At 36.3% G+C, this 7,997-nt stretch overlaps 1 pseudogene; it reads left to right on the top strand.

The window, feature by feature from the left end:
• The first annotated feature begins 7,435 nt into the window (after window positions 1-7,435).
• Window positions 7,436-7,554, top strand: LOC112477746 (annotated as a pseudogene).
• The last annotated feature ends 443 nt before the right edge of the window (window positions 7,555-7,997 follow it).

Raw genomic sequence — 7,997 nt, 5'->3', positions numbered from 1 at the left:
CTTTTTTTTTTTTGTCTCCTGTTTTTAGGTATATTTATTCCAAAAATTACTGGAGGACACTCAGCACCATTGCTTTTGGACAATCATGTGTAATGCAAACAATTTCCATCTATAATGTAAAATCGAGTGGATTAGCTTCTTCAATATTAGATCTTTGCAGAAATTATGAAAACGAGTTGCAGAACATTATTCGTCATGGTATTTTATATTCAAGTTGGAAGAAATCATAGAAATGCAGATGTACCTCCTGCCCTTTTTGTCTTATTCATTCAGTCAACAAATAATTATTGAGTGCTCCTATGTATCAGACAGAGATCAAAACAGACATTGTCTTTGTGTCATTATTAGATTGCTTCCGAAGAAGTATACTGGAATATATTTTTTATAATTTGGGGCACATTTCAGCTATAAAAGATCACAATATAAAGAGAAGCTTGGTGACTCAGATAAAAGGAATACTCCCTTTTTAAAGTAATAAGTATGAATTCGTTTTTATGAGTTAGTCTTATGTTTCCAACTAGAGAGTAAGCACAGGGTATCAGGATGCAGTATCTTAGGTTTTCTTTCACAGGTTCTAGCTGTCTTCTAGGCACAGAGCTGGTCTTATTCACACACACTATAGGGCAATAGATTTTAATGTGTATGTGACAATGCGTTTGAAATTCAGAGGCTCCTGTACTCCCTGAAGCCCATTTATAGACTCTAGGGTAAGAAATACTGACAGTTCAAGGTCTTTACACTTAACATATGTTCACACTATGCCAGTGGAAGGTAGAAACTTTCTGATATGGGTCACATTCCAAAATGAGTCTTCAAAGACCAGTATAGGATCTCTGTATTAAAGGAAGAGGTAGAACTTTGCAGAAATTTAAAAAAAAATCCACTTTATTTTCTTTCACCCATCAAATGGTAAGATGGAAAACTAGTGGAGGCTGGAGTATATGTTGCACAACTAGATGTTCGGACTTGTTTCTAATCTAAGTTTTGAGCTAGAGAGAAATAAGTGGACTTTGAGGATCATACATTATTCCAACTGGCCCACTATTAGAATAGTATAGAAGAGAATTTGGAGTCAAACCCCAAGTCTTTCGTTCATTGATAAGATATTCATTGAGTAGCTGTAATGTGCCATGCACTTGGGGAGACCCAGTATCTGGCCTCATAAAATTCATTCATCTACCTTATAACTCACTGGGGCAGTGCTGGAAGAAAGATGCTTGGAGATAACAGAGTGCCTGATCTTGAACAACTCTGGTATGACCAGCATAAGTGCTCAATAAATATTGGCTGGTTGATTAGTTTATTACTTTCCCTGATGAGTTAGTTTTATTGCAAATCAGAGAAACAGCTGGGGTTAATACAAGAAAAGTTTAGTTTTGAGAGGGGCACAAAGCTACATATACTAATTATAATAAAATATTAAAAATCTACTTAGGGTAACATAGTTATGAACATGAAGTGCATACTAATTGAGATTCGTTTTGATGTAAAGCATTTTCAAAATCAGCTATCTATCCTCAGAGTGGCCAAAATAGCAGTCCAGAGACGGACAAGGAGCATTTTAAATTCAGCAGTATGCTCTCTTATTGGCCCAGGGATGGCAATAACACAAGCAGCAGCTGGTAAGAATCTGGGTCTGTTCTGACTAGATCATGCTGCCTGAGAGTCTAATTTTGCTTCAAAAATGGTCTAATTTTGCTCACAGTGGAAAAAGTTGTATATTCCTTTAGTGTCAACAGACCAGATTGCATCTCCAGTTTGTTTGATGGGAGAACTTGGTTCTGTTCCCAGATATGGCTCTCCTTCATGGATCATTGAATTACGCTAAGTGTTTTGAACAAAGTCAGTTTCAAAACATACTGCTTTGCTCCCAAACCTTGGAATTTCTCTTCATACTGAAGTTCCAAGAGCTTATTATGTTTGTAGGAAGAAAATATCCTGCAAATACAAGTCACTTCAGTTCTAGTTGTCAGCTTCTTCATCTCAGAATAGGTAAATTCTAAGGACCCTTCAGTTTTTAACATTCTAGGATTTTAATGATGAATCTTAGATACTCTGATATTCTAAAATTTATGCAAAAATATGTACATGTCATATCTACAAACTGGCGCATAAAAATATATATATATTAGGCCTTTTCAGTCAAAAAAAAAAAAACAACTCCCGGATTTGGATTTTTATACTTTGGCTTTCAGTGAGGGAATGTCTGATATTTTCTTATATTCCTTCACATTTCTTCAGGAGGTGGCAATATGTAAAAGGGCCTGGTACTTCACAGTATTTCTTTTCTTTCTTTTTTTTTTTCCTTGAGAATATTTCCAACCAAAGACCCATTTCTATTTCTGATGCACTTAGTTTCAAATAGTCTGGTCCAGAGTAATGAGCCATGAAGGAGACCAGGTTAGAAAATGACCTCAGAAGGACTTGCAGCCTCTGGAGGTCTGGGCCCCTCTCTGAATGAGGAGGCCTTTCTTCCCAGCATATGTTCCTCTGTGCATCTGCCTTTGGCTATGACAAATTCAAGAACTTTGCTCCAGGCAGACCATGTTCCACCAAGAACTCAACTTTCTTAAAAATGAACCTCAAAACTTCTCATATGTTGTATAATTCCCTCTTATACATATGTGCCCCAGGAGCATGAGGTTGAAGGAGGAGGGTGGGGAGGATTGATGAACAACTCTATTTATATTCTATGGATGGGCTAATATCTCACACACACCTGGAGGTGATCTGAGCTTCTACCTACACAAAGGGATCCTGGTGTTGGCTCCAGTGCTAAAGAGTCCAAACTGAGCTCAGACTTCAGTCTGGCAGGAATATGCAGGTGTACTACTTGGATTCTCAGGGAGAACCAGCTGGGGTCTTCCCTAACTGGCAATTGATCTTGTGGTGAGGGGTGGGGAGAACAGTAGGAATAGGATGATAATTCTGAAAGAAAGCCCCATGGGAGAATTTTAAGAAGAGCATTCCTCTTTCCCTTTCTGACATTTTCCTTACATCCCATCTGGTCCTCAGGTTTCTGGTACTTTTTGCTTTACTCTTTAATTTTTAAGAGTTCAAGAAAAGGTGGTGCTTAGGTTTATTGTGTAATAAATGAAGTTAAAAAAAATGAGCTGCATATTTCATTTGGTGTCCTGAAAAATGGATGGTTCCTTCTATGTAATCCTACCTGGAGGTAGGATTTTACTTGATCCTGTTTCTGAACTCCATTGAATATTTTTAGCTCCTCTTCAGAATTACTGCTTGGACAGGGCACACGCACGGAGGGAACAAGCCTGCAAGCTGCTTTAATGCTTGAGGAAAGGCTCTGGCAAGTAATAGAAAGCCTACCTCATCTCGCACACTTTGCTGTGCTGGCTGTTCCCTGATGACTTCTTTGGATTGAATAAAGCCAGCTACAGAAATGGGTGAAGCTATCCCTCACACTGACATTTAATTTACCTAGGAGTACAATAATCTGAGAAAGAATCAAATACTTGAAAATTTTGCTTCAGTGAGCAAAAGCTAAGTGTTTGTACTTTATAGAAAAGTGATACTTTTCTTCAGAATTTAAAGTAAAAAGGGTGACAGATTCACTGACTAAAAGCAAAAAGAAAGAACAAAATTCATTGGCATAATCATAATTACGAAATTGGGAAAAAAACCCTGGAAATTTTCACAGTATTATAATATTTTATCAGCTATGGTTTGATAGAACAAGGTCAGTCGGGCCTAGAAAAAGGATGTGGTGGTAAAGCCTAAAAAGGGAAGGATATTTTTAAGTGTGTTATGAGGAAGGAAGCAGCTGGACTTAATAACTAACAATATGTGGGAGATGAAAGTATGTTGAATCTTGTACAGAAGTTAGATGATCAGAGAAAGGGCGGGTAGTGCTGCTGTCCAAATCAAAATACCCTCTATAATTAGCTCCACCTGTGCTAAAAAATTATGCTCATATACTGTTCCTAATTTGTTGAAATTTATGACCATGCAATATGTTATTTGAGTAAAGGTCACTACTGAACCAAAATCAATGTGCAGTTCTCTATTGACAAAACTTAGGTTTATATTTTATCCATGTTTCTGCTCTCAGTAACTAACACGATGCTTGACATCTAGGTGATGTTCCAAATGCTGAATAAATGGATGAAATGGCAAATCTGTGGCCTGCTTAAGTGCTGTGATTTTCCTTTAAAGCACATCTATCTAGGTTTAATTATTTCTTTGCTTTAATGAGTTGAGTGATTATTTTGGTTTATTGAAATCTGGCACTGTATGTCATATTCCTTGTACTGTATTAATAATCAGGCATTTAGAAATTAATATCTGCTTCTGATCAAGCTTACAAGGTAGTCATCATGATGAAAAATGGAATGTTTGGGTGAAATGACCAGATATCCATTGCGCCAAAGCAAGGACCACAGCCAATACTGTCTCTCCTTAACTATCTTTGTGTTTCATGACCATATGATAATTTAGGATGGTGTTCCCGGGTGATCTAAGGAAATGTTCCAGCCATTACTCCATTGCATTCCCCATCCTGCTTCCTACAGAAAGTCTTTCCATAGATTCTGGGTCTCAGGAGGTGGTTTGGGATGGCATACCAGACTGTCTCATGAAGGCATGTACTCCCTCCCCCTACCCTTCCAAAGATAAGTAACCAGACTTCTTACAACAGCCTGGGATATTTCTGATACAGCCAAAATCTATGTAAGATACAAATAGAACATTAATATAACTTTTCTCCATTTGTAGGTGAAATGTACAATTCAGTAGCTGTGCCTTTTGTCTCTTAGCTAACTCAATTTCTGGCTAAAAAATTAATTGACCTAGAATATGAGACGTCTAATGCAAAAAGACCCGACATTGACCTGTACACAGGTTTTAAGGGACTCAGTCCTAATCCATTGAAGCAATGTAACAAACAGGTTAAGAGCAAGGATTTTGAAGTCAGACAAAACTGGGGTTGGTCCTCAACTTGGTTACTGCGTAGCTGTATGATCTTGGACTAGTTACTTAACCTTTTTACATTTCAGTTTCCTCATGTATAAGGTAAGAATAATAATGTCAACTTAATGACATTGCTCTAAGGATGAAATGAGCTCACGCTTATAAAGCACTTAGCAGGTCTTCTGGCAAATATTCATCAATTAAAATGATATGCCATCATCATCATCACTACCATCTATGTTTCACAGTGATATAAACCAATGAGAATTTCCAGCAGTGCCCTCATAGTACCCTTGAGTCTGAGCTTTCAAAAGTGTGTCCAAGATATGGAAAAAAAAATATGAGGGCTGCCTCAGATGGTAAGGTCATCTTGGTTTTCCTATAGCTACCATCACAGACACCAAAAGAAGACACTCGCTGAGCAAAACCTTTCATGAAGGGAGGGCCATAATAAGGGCACTTAATGACTACTCTGCTACTGTTATCTTGGTGTTCGCAATTTATAGAACGATGCAGATGAACTCTTCCAGCAGAGAAAAAGTCTCATTTGGGCATTATCCGTGAAGTGAACCAAAGAAGTAACCACATGATCAGTTTGTAAAATGGCCAACCCATTTCAAGAGCTAACAAAATTTATTTATAAGCATAACTTAAGTGATCAATTATTTACTGTGTCCAGATTAATTTTCAGCTACAGAAATTTGTGGATAATGATAATAATTTCTTGAAGACCAGAGAGGAAAAAAGAAAGAAAAAAAAACAAACAAACCTCAAGAAAGCTTTATAAATTAAAAAAAACTTAAAAATGAGACTGTTCCAAAAGTGCTTTACTCAATGTCTTTATGCAAACTACACTAATTAATCTCATACAAACATGGATATTTTTGTAAAGCATAAGCCCAAGTGCCATTTTATGACCATGTAATTTACAAGTCTTCAAATTACATTAAAATCACCACACACAGTGTTTACAGTTTAATTACATGGTTATTTACCAGTCTCAATCAAGTGTTATTCATTCAGTACCTCTTTGCCTGATCTTACCTAAAAAAGAAAACACTTTTATGATGGATTTGAGTGGTAAACATTCAAACATGCCAATACTTGAAGGCAACAAAGATGTGATTTAGAGTAAACAAACTCCATTGACAAAGAGATTTCAGAAAACTTCCAGGGAGAGAGTGGAAAGAGATCAACATTTTACTAAACAATATTTCTTTGGTTTTTCAGTTCTACTGAAATAAAGAAACCTATCATTATTCACCACCCACTTTTTATGTAAAGCCAACTGCATCTATTATCCTTATTTTGTATTATAATGATATTGTTCTTCAGTCAAGAAGTATTTATTGAGTACCATATGTGTTCCGGATTCTGTGATAAGAATATGTGTAAAAAATAAATAAGCCACGACCCCTTGATGAACTTACAGTCATTTCAACATACAGAATGTATTTATTTCTGATCTTTAAGTTGTCATTTAGCAATATTGTCCCGAAATTAGAAAATCTCAGTACGACTATAGAATATCTGTTTTTGGGAAATTGAATAACCTTTCTGAGCCTTAGTCTTTCCATCTGTAAAATATGGAAGTGGGAAATATAAGAATAATGCCAATTTTCCTTTCATGACAGCATGATTATAAAGATCAAGTAAGACTGAAAGCACTTCACAGATTACTTCTTCAGGATCTACCTCTGCAGCTAATTCCCCAAACCCAGTGGAACCAAATTCTTATTTGTTTCCCTGTGTTGCCTAGCAACTCATGATGTCTCATACCCTATTATCATACTAGAGAGTTACCAGGAAACAGTTATTTTATGAATTAACTAGGGTGACTATTAATTCCTAAGACATAATTTTGAATTCTGTCCTTTGGGAACTCAAATTTGAACAAAAATGGTCCTCACTGTGAAGTCCTCGGGCCACCTGCCTCAGAATTACCAGAAGAGCTTCTGAAATATTCCTATTTCTTGGGCCCATTGTACCCTTAAATCAGACTCTTTAACAGTGGAACCCAAGTACCTGCCTTTTAATATGTTTCTCTGATAATTTTAAACACACAAACATCCAAGAATCACCGTGTTGTTTTCATTAGACTGTTTGCAAATATTTCTGTTCTCTTCTTTTGGGCAATGATAGAATTAAACTTCTGTGCCCACTTGGAATTTGGTGTGCATATATCACTTGTTTTGGCCAATGAAATATGAAAGGAAGTGACACACAAATAAATTATGTGGCATTGAATTGAAGTAGCTTATTTGGAATGATATTATATTTCAGGTAATTTAAAAATTTTATTTCTCTTCTTCCATGATTAGAAAATAATTATGGCTACATTTCCCAAACATGAATTAATGGCGATGGCAAAAAGCATTAACAAATATTAGATAATAAATTAATCCACACCAATCATTATGACATTTTAAAATAAATTTTTATTATTCAATTATACTGTATTGGCATACAGTATTACATTAGTTTCAGGTGTACAAAATGGAGATGAGTCTACGGCCATGCTACCCTGAACAAGCCCGATCCTTTCTGATTTTGGAAGCTAAGCAGGGGCAGGCCTGGTTAGTACTTGGATGGGAGACCACCTAGGAAGACCAGGTGCTGTAGGCATAAAAAATAAAAAAAAAAATAAGGGATAGTAAGCTGACGAGATTCTTAGAATCTGTGAGGTCAATCAAGGGTTGCCTCGCCTAAAAAACAAGTAAACAACAACAACAAAAAATAGAGATGAAACATTTATATAATTTACGAAGTGATCATCCTGATAAATCTAGTACCCATGGGACACCATACACAATCATTACAATATTGTTCACTATATTCCTTATGCTATACTTTACATCCCTATGACTATTTTGTAACTACCAATTTGTACTTTTTAATCCTTTCCCCTTTTACATCTACTGTCCCAAGCCCCCCCTCATCTGGCAACCATCAAAATGTTCTCTGTATCTATGAGTTTGTTTCTGTCTTGTTTGCTTGTTTATTTTGTTCTTTAGAGGGTATCATACTGAGTGGGGTAAGTCAGACAGAGAAAGACAAAATGTCAAAAA

This window comes from Pteropus alecto, unplaced genomic scaffold (assembly GCF_000325575.1).
Source record: "Pteropus alecto unplaced genomic scaffold, ASM32557v1 scaffold121, whole genome shotgun sequence".
NCBI classification, from domain to species: domain Eukaryota; kingdom Metazoa; phylum Chordata; class Mammalia; order Chiroptera; family Pteropodidae; genus Pteropus; species Pteropus alecto.
This window is presented reverse-complemented; position numbering and strand designations above follow the sequence as displayed.